This window comes from Abramis brama (assembly GCF_963993115.1).
Source record: "Abramis brama genome assembly, chromosome: 8".
Lineage (NCBI taxonomy): Eukaryota > Metazoa > Chordata > Actinopteri > Cypriniformes > Leuciscidae > Abramis > Abramis brama.
The window spans coordinates 39,166,069-39,180,699 of NC_139970.1; the positions used below are offsets into that span (position 1 = coordinate 39,166,069).

The 14,631-nt window shown below is 37.0% G+C and overlaps 1 protein-coding gene across 1 annotated transcript in view; it reads left to right on the plus strand.

Annotated features, from left to right (window-relative positions):
* The first annotated feature begins 2,284 nt into the window (after positions 1 to 2,284).
* slc4a3 (solute carrier family 4 member 3) overlaps positions 2,285 to 14,631 on the plus strand; it is a 71,033-nt gene continuing 58,686 nt past the window's right edge. The window contains exon 1 of the mRNA XM_084123422.1: positions 2,285 to 2,424. The gene's annotated coding sequence lies outside the window, so the exon portion shown is untranslated. The remainder of the gene's footprint in view (positions 2,425 to 14,631) is intronic.

Consider the following 14,631-nt stretch of genomic DNA (forward strand, 5'->3'; position numbering starts at 1 on the left):
AAATAAAATAAGCAAATCGGGGTCAGCATCTCCATTTGAAATACTTTTCACAAGACATGCGAGCAACCTCTTATGACTTATTTATTATTGAATAACACCTAAATAAATAATCATCCTCACTCTAAAACAAGACTGTACCTTATCAGCAAAACTACTACATCAGGTTTATCCAAGGAAAACACTCTATTTCCATCTCTCAATTATTTGATAAACCAGCTGTTGTGTTACAGCATGAGAAGAGCATCCTGCCTTTGAGCTCTGCAGTGACAGAATGAGAGAAATCAATGACAACAAAACAAGTGATTAGGGACAAGAAAATAAGCAATGTGTGTGTTTGGAAACAGTCCAAGTCATGAATTGATCAGTCACACACTGCATTCATTTCAGACCCTCTGATATGCTGGTTTAATTTCGCTGCAAGGCACTGAATGGGAAATGAGTGTTATAGCCTATGTCTGGCAGGAAGGAGTTGATATGTAGGCCTACAGGCTCTCATCAAATCTGACAGGTCACAGTTTCTTATTTTCAAACAAGCAAATGTAGGGTACGGTTGAAAAGAAAGGCTCGCAAATCTCAAAATGAGCAAAAGGATTTGTAAGGTTATTTGCAGAAAAGCAAGACAGTTCAATATGGGCCCAAGTTATTTAATTTTAACTACTAATCTATACTTGCTGTTCGTTCATTTAGTACATCAACTCCCATTTAACACCAGGAACTGTTCTTGGCGTATTTCGAGTAAAACCTACTCTGTAAAAAGGTCTGTAAAAATATGGCACAATGTAGGCTACCGCTACTGTATAAATATGAATTTTCTGTATTGGTATTTTACAGGTGTATTTTGAATTACGCATTGCATTGTGTTGGGCTTTCAGTTTAACGTATACATTTCCGTGAAATTACTGGATAATGTCCTGGCAGAAAATTACTAGTTGGCTACATTTTGTGCTTTTATTTTTTTGCAGTGCTTGAAAGCTATAAACTGCTCTTTCATTCATTCATATTAAGAAAAATGTTTTATTCACTCAAAAGAACTGACTCTGTAAGAGTCATTATTAGTACACATGATGAGAACCGAATCACAAGAGTCCTTCAGTTGGGAGTCGGACCAAAGCTATCTCATGACCAATTCGTACGAATTCGTACGAGTGATTAAAAGATGGCTAATTCGTACATTTGTCTAAACCTACGTCACGTAATTGTTGCCCAATTCGTATGAATTCGTACGAATGACCTACCCCTGACCCCGCCCCTAAACCTAACCATTACGTAGGCTACGTGATGGTTAGGTTTAGGGGCGGGGTCAGGGGTAGGTCATTCGTACGAATTCATACGAATTGGGCAACTCGTAAAATATGTACGATTTAACAAAAATCTTACTAATTCGTACGAGTGAGGTCGTATGAATTCATACGAATTAACCACCTCGTAAAATTCGTACAAATTGCCGTGAGATCGGGTTGGTCGGGCCACATCTGATTCATTTTATGTTTTGTTTCCCTAAAAAAAAAGAACACAAGTAGTTCATTTGGGAATCTGACTACACTGGTTGAGCTGTATGTTTTTAATTTACTAAGAGTATGTTTACCACGACAAAGATGCACTAAAAGCGGAAATGTTTTTTTTCTTCTCAGTACAGATAACAATGATATCAAAACGATGCCCATTCACACTCATCTGCGAAAATGACTAACAACGCTGTATTATGCATGTATTTATGCATACCAGGCCAGGCCAGTAGTTAGTGACGTCACTTTGAAGAAAGACTTCGCGTCTGCGTCACTGATCTATATAGAATGACATTGACATTATATAGATCAGTGGTCTGCGTACATCTCGCGCCAAATGTCCGTGCAATAATAGTCCAACGTGCATCTATAAATTATTCATTCAAGAACGTTGTGCAAGTTTACTGCAACAATGGAGCCACCAATTTCACATACTTACTTGAAAATCCAGCATTTAGTTGATCCTGGTAAGCATAGTTGTAAACACGACGGCGTTGTACTTCCACGAGGGGGCTTGGCATCATGGCATTTGTTTCCATTTTGTAAAGAAATTGAACCCTTTTCTCGGTTCCCAACCTTAATTGATTATGTTATACATTCAATTTGACTGAATTAATAATAGAAAAAACAATCTAAATAAAACTTATTAATAAAAATTATTACATTTTAGGAAGGGGGTCCCTCACACAACGATGATCATATTTGACGGTCTGGCCCTGATGCGCAGCACCCATGACGCGCGCACCCCTCAGCATCATCTAGTGGCTGACGCAAGCATCGCACTCGGATGAGAGAGAGAGATAGAAAGAGAGAGAGATAGAGCAGCTGGAGCGCTTCACTATGGACCAGCACGGCCGCTGCGCTCTCTGACCCATCGTCTACATTCTCGTTTTGCTTGGACAACTCTCCAAACACACAGGTAGGCGAGCACAACACTCCCCGGGTTCAGATCTTCAGCATCACACATATTCATGATGGCACAATGAGGAATAGCGCAGATCATCTTGGCTATCGTGGATACGGGTGCGTGCATGCGATCCTTCCTCCAGAGCCTATGGCAGAAATGGGTCTCCCAATGGATATGATGATGACAGGGGTGTGTGCTGAACAACAAAGCCGACAAAACACTCGGTTCGGATGCGTAAAATGCGCGGACAGGTCATCCATATGGATAGGAAGATGCTCGTGCAGTCGTATAGTGAGGTGAAGCGTTTGCAGACGCATTTTACGGATTGGATACAATGATTCAAATGCGATGTTGTGTGCAGAAATGTTCAGTCCTTTATGCAAAATGTTATAGTGAAAAGACATTCAAATTCATAGTATCGAGAAACCTGTAACAAAGAGCAGAGCGTTTGCGCTCCTGAAAGGGTTAATGCTTGAAAGATGCTGAAGTAGGTTATTTGAGCTAGTCATCCTGAGCATGCATGAAGTTATTATCGAAACCCCATCATTGGTTACTAAATATAGAATGAAAGATTTATGGCAGAAACTGTTGAAATGAAGAGTTCAGATTTTTTTAAGTTACTCAAATATATATACATTTTCAGAAGATTTCATCTTGCATTAGCCATTGACCCATATCAATAAAGGAATATAATAATGTATGTGTCAGATTTTGTGCAATATAGTTATTAAAAAGTTTCCTTCCTATGTCTCTTTGAAAAGTTGTGTAGTTATCTGGATCAAATGTAGAGTTTAGGATGTTGGTGATCTAATTAGTTGTAATCGGGGCTACTTGTCACAATTATTTTCTAAGTATTCCCCAGGGTGGTTTTATTTTTGAAATTCAGTTTCTGAATTGGCACATGTAGAAGGATACATTACATTTATACCATGCTGATGATGCATGTTGTAATAGTATATGGGGTAAGTTGTCACTGTGAGAATCTACCATTAAATAGCATATTACAGATTGGCCTAACAGAATAGCCTTGTTTTAAAAATGCAGTTTAAACATTTGGTTAAAATCTATCTTCAACTAGGTGTTTTAAAACCATTGCTAGAGAAATCAAGCATTTGTGCAGCTGGACTCACGTTAGAGATATGGGATATAACCCTGGTCTACGTCACGTTTACAACTTTTTAAACTTCATAATGATCAAATGTAATACACTGATGATGAATGATAAGAAAAAATAATGACAGCATTGCATAGTTGGTTTGTTGAAGGGCAAGAACTGGATTGAAAATGCATTTTCATCATTTTTACATCCTTAGATACTTACTTAATTCCACAACCCTGATATTTTACAATTCAAATTTGTGTTAACCAAATTGCACCTGGCCTTATCTTCAGCATGGTGTACTATACTTCCTTCAAACAACACTATGAAGGTTAGCAGTGTTGCTAAAGTACTTTGTTTTCTTCATGTAGGCCTACGTAAGTGTTAGATCTTTGCAGATGTGCCCTCGACATCGTTTCTCTTGCCCACACACATATCCAAATATAGATCCATACATCAACGGATAGGACCTTGTGGATCATGTTAAGTAGGCTGAAAATTATAGATACTCCCAGAAGAGGTGGTGCCCGTCAGAGCCTTTGCAACTGCCTAGATCTGTGCTACTATGGCATTATAGATTCATAAGCTCCAGTATGTATACCAGTGGTTCTCAAGTGGTGGGTTTGCGCCTTGCGACACAAAAATGGGTCACCGATCTGTTCTGATATAGGGTCGCTGAGAGCAGAGAAAAAAGGCCAAATGCTTTATACATAAGCTAATAAATATGATGATCAACTTTTGAATCGGAAAACCCTCGCAAATCGTCGCCAGGCGCGACGCAAGTGTTTTTTGCTAGTTTCAGCCCGACGCAGTTATCATTTTCACGTCCTGCGCCACGTTGTTTAAATAGCAAATGCATTTGCGCCCATTTGTGCGCCTATGGGCGTGCTGGTCTGCCTATAGGCGGGTGCAGAACGCACGTACACTCTGCTTATTACACACACAGGGACACACATATTGTGTACGTAAAGATATGGTGGAATCCGGCTTGTCCCGTAGATGGTCTGCTTGGGCGCTTTAACCTCGTTCACGAGCAGATCCGTTTCCTCTCTGGAGAAGCGTTCAATCTTTCCGCTTGCAAATTTCGCCATGTAAATAGCGAATCCGCCATGGCGTGAGCGCAACTGACTTTTAAAGGGAATGAGAGATGAGACTCTGATTGGTTTATTGCACGTTACGCCCAAAACACACCCATTACTCATTAAGAGAATAGGGACAACCATTTTTTCCCATCGTTAAACTAGCAAAAATGGATTCGGACACGCTCTAAGTGCACTTGCGCTGTACACTTTAGACCATGCGCTTAGATCATTAAAATAGGACCCTTATTCTTTGTTGTTGAAGACAATATTTGGCACATCACACTTTTTCTGTCCATGGATTTACAAAATTGTCCATTTTACTATTCTGCCTATGTAGTTAATGTAGTAGTAGTTGCATATTGCTGAATGGATGCAGTTCATGATAATATTAATTCATCTTTATTTACAATAATCTGTTGTATTGTGTCGCCACTTGATTTCCATTGTAAAATCTGGATCCTGAATCAAAACCAGTTGAGAAGCACCGCTGTAACATAGACAATGCTTGCCTTTTGAACCTTAGGTTTGATAGATTTGACGGCCACTAAATGATAAATGTAATTCAGTCAGTCACGCTGTAATCATGCAGAAGAAACTGCTTTGTTTTTTCAAATCCTTAACATCCAAAAAGGGTTGAATAGTGTTGAGTCTTGACTCATCGATGCATCATAGAGCCAGCTGTCTACTTCCAACACAGCTGCAGCAGACCACGTACATTTATACTGTCAGGATTGCATTGAAACATCTTCAACATCTTCTGCTGGAGTCCTTTAAATGATCAAAGCTTCAATTATAATTAGGTCTCATCTGTTACCCGGATAAATGCCCAGGAATAGCTGCAGATGTGCTCGTTTTCAAATAAGCAGAAAGTAATGCATTAATGAAGAATCACATGAAGAAGTAAAGTAAAATAAGATGCAGGGAAGTTATTATGATCTCTATCACTATCAGTTGGGCTGACGTTAGTGTGTGACATTAGAAGCGTGTCAACCGTGCATTGATTTTGCTATACACACATTAGATATATATTCAGTTGTTCTTCGGCCTAATGTTTGTCATTCTTCAGCTGTCAGTGGTGTGTTTATCATCTGTATAGATGGTGATGTAAACAGTGTTTCCTCAGCTTGTTGTTTGCTTGTTCATCTGATGCTTAATAAGTTAATTGTTATTTTGAGACAACAAACTGAATTATGTCTGCTGGAGCTAGTTTCTTTCTAAATCAACACGCAATAGCTGTTTTATTAACAGTGTCAAAGCAATTTCTTGACATTTAATCACCCCCTTAATTATGTCAAACAAAAAACATGCAAACACAACTAGAATAATTGTAGTAGAATGATTGTTTGTATTGTTATTCAGCAGAGGCCAAGACTGCGGGTGTGCAACTTAAAGGGATAGATCACCCCAAAATTAAAATTCCATTATTTACTCACCTTAATGTTGTTGCAACACACAAAAAGATAAATAATAATAATAATAATAATAATAATATTAATAAAAGTAAAAACTGTCTAATGTTTTGTACCCCATTTACTCCCATTGTATGGACAAAATAATTCTTCAAAAAATATTTTTTTATGTTCACCAAAATATAGAAAGTCATACAGGTTTGGAGCAACATAAGGGTGAGTAAATGAGTAAAACAATTTTTTGGGGAGGTGTACTATGTACTATGCACACTTACATGCAGAGTTGGGCTACGTCCGAAATCACATACTCTCTTGAGTAGGTACTTATTTTGAATAATTACTTCACGACCACTAAAAAAAGTATGTTCTATATAGTATGATTGTGTGTTGTATGAGTGTAATCTGGACGTACTACATTCACCATGTTGTCATTATCATGTGACCAACCAGCGTCAGTTACATCGCTTCACTGCCATTCATAAATCTCTCCCATGGCCTCATGGGATAGTAAAGTGTCCATTGTATGCACACTTCAGAATCTTGCCGGAAATAGTAGGTCATCCGGGGACTACTCTTCGGACATACTTCTTTTGTCTCATATAGTATTTTGTCACTATATAGTAGGGAAGTATGCGATTTCAGATGCAGTCATGGTCTTATTAGTGGGAGATACGAGGATCTGTGGCTCTACCATTGGAGAAAGCATTACAGCTAATTTGGATCACATGTGCCTTGATAACCAATCACATTACAGCGTGACGTCATTGAATTTCATTCAGAGTTGTGTGACAGTTAATCACTGTTTGCGGAAACCATAGAAACGAATGAGAATGGCTGTAAACTGAATCTCTTCTCTTTTTACCATTATTTTCGGTGTAAACGCAAAAAATATATCAATCTAAAATGAACGTCTAAGAGCAAAAACGTGTTGAAGATTAGCCAATGGGCGGTCCTGCCGGTCCATTCATTAAATGATAAGCTATTTCCTCCTGTTTATTCAGTGTAGTGAAGCCTCTCCTCCATTGACATCCATTAAAAAACGGCCTCTTGTCTCCTTCCCTGTTTACCGCAGCGTTAGCTAGCATTACGATTTTTTCGGCTAAGTTTGCAGGCTTGCCTTCAAGTGTCTTTGTCACATGGTTTCCGTCTCTGTCACAAGAACTTTCCGTCTTAGCTGGAATCAGTGGAAGGTGTGTTATTAAGTGTAGACGGGCCGCAGTAATCTGTGATGTGAGGGTGCTGTGCTGCGATCACACCTGTTAGCACAATAGCAGAGGCTCAGACAGGCTGAGAACAAGACACTTCAATAAAACGGCCTCTTTAACTGATTGAGCCTCTCACGAGGGATGCTTTGGGTTTAGCATCGGCTATGTGTTGCTTCACACATATAGAAGTCTGTCCCCGTGATGTAATTTCATTTTATGAGAAGTTCATTTAATTCCTGAGGTTGGCTTACTGTCTGCACGCATAGGCTTAAGCATGTGAATTGACTCTCCTCTTGCAGACCCGGTTAATTATGACTGTGGAGTTGGTGTGCTGAACCATGAGGTAAATAGCTCTTTATATATTATTGCATTATGATTGGTGGCATTAAATTAAATTTCTGATATCAAATAATGTTTGATTGAGTTACCCGACTACATCTGTGGTTTGAAGACCATTACATTTGAAAAGATGGCAGATGCATGGCAGTTATTATATCCAATTGTAATATTACTATAATGATTTCATAAATATAATGATTTAATTAACGATTATAGTAATTAATATTCATAATACACACTCTGAAAATTCACCTGCGTAGATTTAGCATATATTTTTTATGATTTGGGATGCACTAGTACTATATAGTATGGATATAATCATAAGTTTTTTTCTGGTTTCATTTTACCACTATAGAAATATTTTGTAAAATAAGTGTTAAATATTTAGAAAATACTAAATTAAATACCAATATATATATATATATGCTAGCTAATATATACTGTATATATATATATGCTTAGTTTTGTAATTGTAATGAATATAGATTTTTTCAATGTTAATGTTGTCCATTACTGAAACAAAAATAAATCAATAAATAAAATCAATAAATAGAATTATTAATACATTTTTTGCAAAGGGTGGAATGACGCTAATATAATATAATAAATATTAAAATACTTAATATAATATTTATGTATTTTTGGTCCACTTTCCATTCACACATTTTTATTTTAAATTACAGTCTATAGTGCTGAGATTGATGCATTGGTGACTTATTATTTAGTGGTGGGAATTGTGACAGTTTAGTCTATTCACCAAAAAACTATTTTTAAAGATTGCATATTTACATTATCGGACATTTAAAGTCATCAGGCTGAACCTCATCAAACTTTCAACCTGTAAATTTTAAATTAAGACTAAAAGAATTGTTGGAAGCTCAGTGATGGTGACGTGGAATCGTGTGATTATGCATGCCGTTTATAGCCTAATTTTAGCTTTTTACTTCTGACAATTGTATAAAGGCTTCAAGATTAATACGATTATCTTGATGAACAAAACATGTAAGAATCATAAACTTGTGTTGGTTTTTTGAGGGAACCAGGGTGATGCTAACTTTTGGGTTGGAATACAAAAATACATCATCACTGCAGATCTCTATACAATATTAAAATATGCATGTCTAAACTGTTAAAGCATCCTAAATATTTTCTTAATGAATGACAACAAAACCATAATGTATTGAACTCCTGACTTTAATGATTTGTTCAAAACCACTGATTCGTTCATGAATTAAACATTACTAGTCTAGGGTTGAGACTAACGCATCAGTGACTTCTATTACAATACTTTAATACTCATTCTTATCAGCGTTACAATTTTTTTTTCCTGAGTAAAACACAGACAGACAGACAGACAGACAGACAGTCAGACAGATAGATGATAGATAGATAGATGATAGGTAGATGATAGATAGATAGATAGATAGATAGATAGATAGATAGATGATAGATAGATAGATAGATAGATGGATGGATGGATGGATGGATGGATGGATGGATGGATGGATGGATGGATGGATGGATGGATGGATGGATGGATGGATGGATGGATGGATGGATGGATGGATGGATGGATGGATGTACAGATCTACATACATAATTTCTGTATGTAAATGTAAATTAGACTCGTTATGCAAGTAACGTTATGCAAGTTGCTTTGGATAAAAATGTCTTCCAAATGCATTTTTATGGATTATACATTTATAATATAGGAATTTAGGCATAAATGTAATGCAATTTTAATTGTTTTGTTTAATTTCATTGTGTGCACTTTCTATTGATCGTGGCAGCAGTTATTAATCAAATGATGATAAAATGATGGAGAAGAGCATTATAACCAGGAATATATATCAAGTGTAGAGAAAAAACATTTTAGGTGAATCAAAATCATTCCCCCATGCATCTTAAAAGCAGACAGAAAAGGAATGAGGATAGTGGATAGTTACTGTGTCTGCTGGTTTTAGAGTAGTGGAGGTAGGGCTCCGCAGAGTCTATGAGCTGTGTGCATTGGGGATTTCTTTATTTAGAGCATGTTGGGTTTGGGGGATCAAGCATGCCTGTGATTAGCCTTTGGATGAGCTCTATTTAGACAGCCAAAGCTCTCTGTGGAACGACGCTGTAGTAAAATCCAGAACCCGGAGACAGCTGGAAGACAAGCTAACAACCAGAATCGCCCTTGAATACAGTGCTTCTGAACTCACCACTCTTATCTACATTGAGCTGAATGTTGGAAGCTGCAACTAAGCCTCTGCTCAGGACGTAAGCTAACTGTTCACATCCAAAGTCAGACTGGTGCTTAAAGGGCGCCTAAAGGTGGAGGCATTCGTGGTTACGAAGCTAGAAGCAGTTTGTTTCTATAGAGTCCATGGCCCCAGGGGCCATTAGCTAAATCTGCTTGGGCTCTGCGTGCCTAATTGTTTGCGATAAGAGGCTATTAGCGTTAATAATTTACCTAGAGCTCCCTCAGAAACAAACATCTGGTCCTGACGTACGCTCATTTGTGCAGACCTTAATGTGACCCACACGTTCTCTGGTGTAAAAGCTGCATGTGGTCATTTGTTAATCCATTAATGTGTGCATGCATCAACGGTGATGGACCCTTAAAGACGAGACTCCAGATTTGAACACTTGTGCACACTGATTTAAATCAGGCTGGATGCCACAAGACATGTTGTTGTAACGTGTATGTTACATTTTTAGTTTCATTTTCACTCTGTTTGCTCTGTTCCTGTTTGCCTGATTTGATCCTGATCCCTGTTTTTTAAATAATTAGTTTCCATCGTTCCTAATTCCACTCATTCCCTACATTCTCTTTGTATATAAGCCCTGAGTTTCCTTAGGTCATTTGTCCATTATCGTCTATGTTGAATGTGGTTGAGTTTTCTGTGTGGATTCTAATAAAGACTGTTTTTGTTTCTAGTCCTTCGTATATATATATATATATATATTTTTAGATTTAATAATGTTGCAATAATTTATATAGGCTATCTTTAACATGTTTATTTTGTCAATTACAATGTAAGCTTAAATGTATGAGTTTCTTTCTTCTGTTGAACACAAAATAAGTTATTTTAAAGACTATTGGTAACCAGACAGTTTACGGTAGCCATTGACTTCCATAGTATTTGTTTTTCCCTACTATGCAAGTCAACGGCTACTGTAAAATGTCTGGTTACAGACAGTCTTTAAAATATCTTCTGTTTATTTCAACAGAAGAAAGAAACTCATACAAGTTTGGAACAACATACTGTTGAGTAAATAATGACAGAATTCAAATTTTTGGGTGAACAATCCCTTGAATAAATGACTTTTTACAAGATAAATATCTTATAGAAAAGTTATTAATTCACAAGGTCCAATTTACGTACATATGCAGTATTCTATGCCGTTTTGTAGTATAAATAGTGTGATTAGTGCGTTCACACTGAAAATGCACATTTTAAATACTCAGATGATGCACTTAATTAACCAAAATAACGAAGTTATGCATGACATGAATATTAAAATACTTAATATAACATTTAAACTATTTAAAGTCTGACACAGTTTCACACAGTTATTAAAATACTTAATATAACATTTAAACTATTTAAAGTATGACACAGTTTCTCAGTTTTATTTTTTTATTTTTTTTATTTTTTTACCCAGCCTGAATGTTACACTACAATATTATGTGCTATATTAATATAGGCATAACTGCAGTGAACATCAAGTGACCATTTCTTTTGCTGATCTCTGTTTACAAAGGACGACTCTGTGTGCCAGTGCAGCTCATAAATCATTTGTGGCGCTTTGGAGGCTCGGTGAAGGGAAGAGGAAGTGCATGATGAATGCTGGTTAGACACACAGGAAGCAGACAGGGATACTTATCAAAATGATTCATACGTCTGTTAGTTTCATCTTCACATGAGGTTGAGTGTTCACCTGACTTGAGTTTGCTGGACTCAGACCAACAGCAGGACAACAGTGACTAAACAGCTGAGAGAGAAGTGACCCTCAAGTCAGGAGGATGCCCAGGGTTTTCATGGATCAGACATTCTAGAAGTGTTTACAAGCAACTGCTTTCCCAGGTGAGCGACGTTGGGGACTGAGTGTTCTCTCATACATTAATAGCAGTTTCCCACTTGGGTTATTTGCAGAAGGCAAGTGAATGATTTGATGAAATATTCTGCTGCTGCTCCATGAATATGTCAGATAGGCCATTTCCTGCTGATGTGTGTGTGTGTTTGTGTGTGTGTGTGAGAGAGAGAGAGGGAGAGGGAGAGAGAGAGAGAGAGAGAGAGAGAGAGAGAGAGAGAGAGAGAGAGAGAGAGAGAGAGAGAGAGAGAGAGAGAGAGGCGGGTGAGGACCCCAAAACATTGTTATGCTCCTGAAGAGTTGCAAGCAAACAAGATTATATAAGGCATCATTTAAGATAGTAATACAGTACGAGTTTAAAAGTTGTTTTTAAAGATTTATTTTAACGATTTTAATAAAATAAAGCACAAATAAAAGTTCTTTAGTATCTCAGTTTTTCCCTAGACAGCAATAAGTTTAAAGGGTTAGTTCACCCAAAAATGAAAATTTTGTCATCATTTACTCACCCTCAAGTTGTTCCAAACATGTATGAATTTCTTTCTTCTGTTGTCGATAACAGAAGAATATATTTTAAAGAATGTTGGTAACCAGACAGTTGACGGCACCCATTGACTTCCATAGTATTTTTTTGTTGTTGTTGTCCTACAATGGAAGCCAATGGGTGAAGTGAACCTTTAAGTATCTTGAGAAAAAATTCACAGAAATCTCACATCTCTTCTAGAGCAGTTTTTCTCAAACAGTGCAATAAAATGACTTAAAAAAAGAAAAGAAAAGCTATTTAAAATAATAATTAGAATAATGTTAAAACCGCTCAAGATCTAAGCCTAAAACATCATGTTTCTGCAGCGCTGAGCTCTCACTCGGACACTTTTTCACTGCAGCGCAGAGGTCTGCGTGGATTGATTTTTTCATCCCACCACTGCGAGTTTCATTCCACACCCGCCCACTACCGCCGAATTCTACTTTTGAGTAGGTACACTTGATCCATGTTTGCAGTGAATCTGTTCTCACACGGTCCTGCTTAATTTAGGATCCATAACTGGAGTCCTACATTTGACTTATTCATCACTCTAAGTATACACAGCTGTTTATGCTTTTACTCAAAAGACCAGCGTCATATCTTTATTGTAGATACGTTTTTATGTTTTCTCATATAAACTGTTGTTTTTAATTTAGACAACTTTTCAATCCTGCCATTAAATATGATGAATTACTTTGGGGTTGGAAAAAAAGGACTGTCTGGTTATGGAGTCCAAAAGCTTGAGAAGCACTAGAGTTTCAGAAGTGATCTCAACAAACAGTGCTCCGATTTGCCAAGATATCTTAAGTATGCTATCCACATTTATTACTGTACATCAACAACTACTTTTAGCTAGTTCGTTCCGATTGCATGCTTACATGTGACTTTTGTTATTCCGACTGTGCAACTAGTCCGATTACAAATGGATTATTAGGCTCCATATAAACGCAGATATTGTCTCATTTTTCATCTTTACCAAGGAGTTTTTTCCCCCCTTAAAACAAGGTAAATTTAATTGAGAAACTGTGTAACAGAATAGGCTAAGACTTATTAGCTTTATTATATATCATAAAATGTATATATAATTATTTTTTTATACTCCAATTGGCACATACTGTAGATTTGTCTTGTTTTAACACAATTTTAAAGGTCAAATCTGCTACATGATTACATGTAAATGTTTATGCTTAATATAAAAGCACATGAAATGTATTTATTTGTTTCAGCCTGAGCTATGAAGGAGCAACTGTTCCCATGGGAGATGATTCCAGCTCAGTGATGAAAAACTAGTTCTTTTCATTTCGGTCTGATTGGGATCAATGTTCTTAGATTTGTGTGGATTCAAGACAGCAGAACTGTGACGTTTCAGGCCAGAGAGGGTGTTTTAATCTCTGATGCTGGTACATGGAGATGCCTCTGTCGTTTTGCAGCTGCGTTCCTGAAGAATGATATCCAGCTGGGTGCGGTTAATACGGCATAAATGAGACGTATGTTAGGGCTGTCTGCAGTGACGCAAACTCAAGACATGAGTCATCATCAGCGCTGGATTCCCATAAGAGCTGTTTATCATATAATACAGCAGACTCTAGACTTACAGTTGCAGAGCGAACACTGTCACGATCGCACAACCACACAGCAGACTGTTTATTATTATAATAATAATACAAAATAAATATTTTTAATGTGCTCATTTTAAGTGCTCATTTAATGTGCTCATTCATCCATGTTAAGTTTTCTCTGGACTAGTTTGCTAACTTGTTATAGTACAGTGCGACATGTCTAAACTTTTTTTTTTATCTGCCGAACTATTATGAGTTAAAATAATTACTTGAAGTACCCCTTGAAATTTTTACATTCATATTTCAATTATTTAACAACACATTTTCATGTTCACGGTTCTCTGATATCGATTAATGATCACATGACATGTAGGTAAACAAATAAAGGTAACACTTTACAATAAGGTTTCATTTGTTAACATCAGTTAACATGAACTAACAGTGAACAATACTTATACAGCATTAATTAATGTTAATCTCAACATTTCTGAATACACTTTTAAGATCAAAAGTTGTATCTGTTATGAACTGTGAATTAGCATGATGTGTGTATATATATATATATGTTACCGGCAAAGTGTGAAATCCCGGTATTGTATAGAATGCCTAGGCAATGTATAGAATTCCTGATGTTTTTTGCAAAAAATACATTAGGCTACCTAATTCTATACATTACCTAGGCATTCTATAGAATGCCGGATTACACACTTTGCCGGTAACATATATACTAGGGTGACCATATTCCAGGACATGTCCGGCCGGGATTTCGAGATCGCCCAAAATATCCGGGATACGGCTTTTGCTTTCTCGTCGCCATTCATTTTGTTTACATGCACACCTTTTGATTCAGTAGGACTGGATTAATTCCGATTGGTGAATCTGAATGTAGTGTTTACATGAAAGCTAAACAAGTGATCGGTTGATGTGCG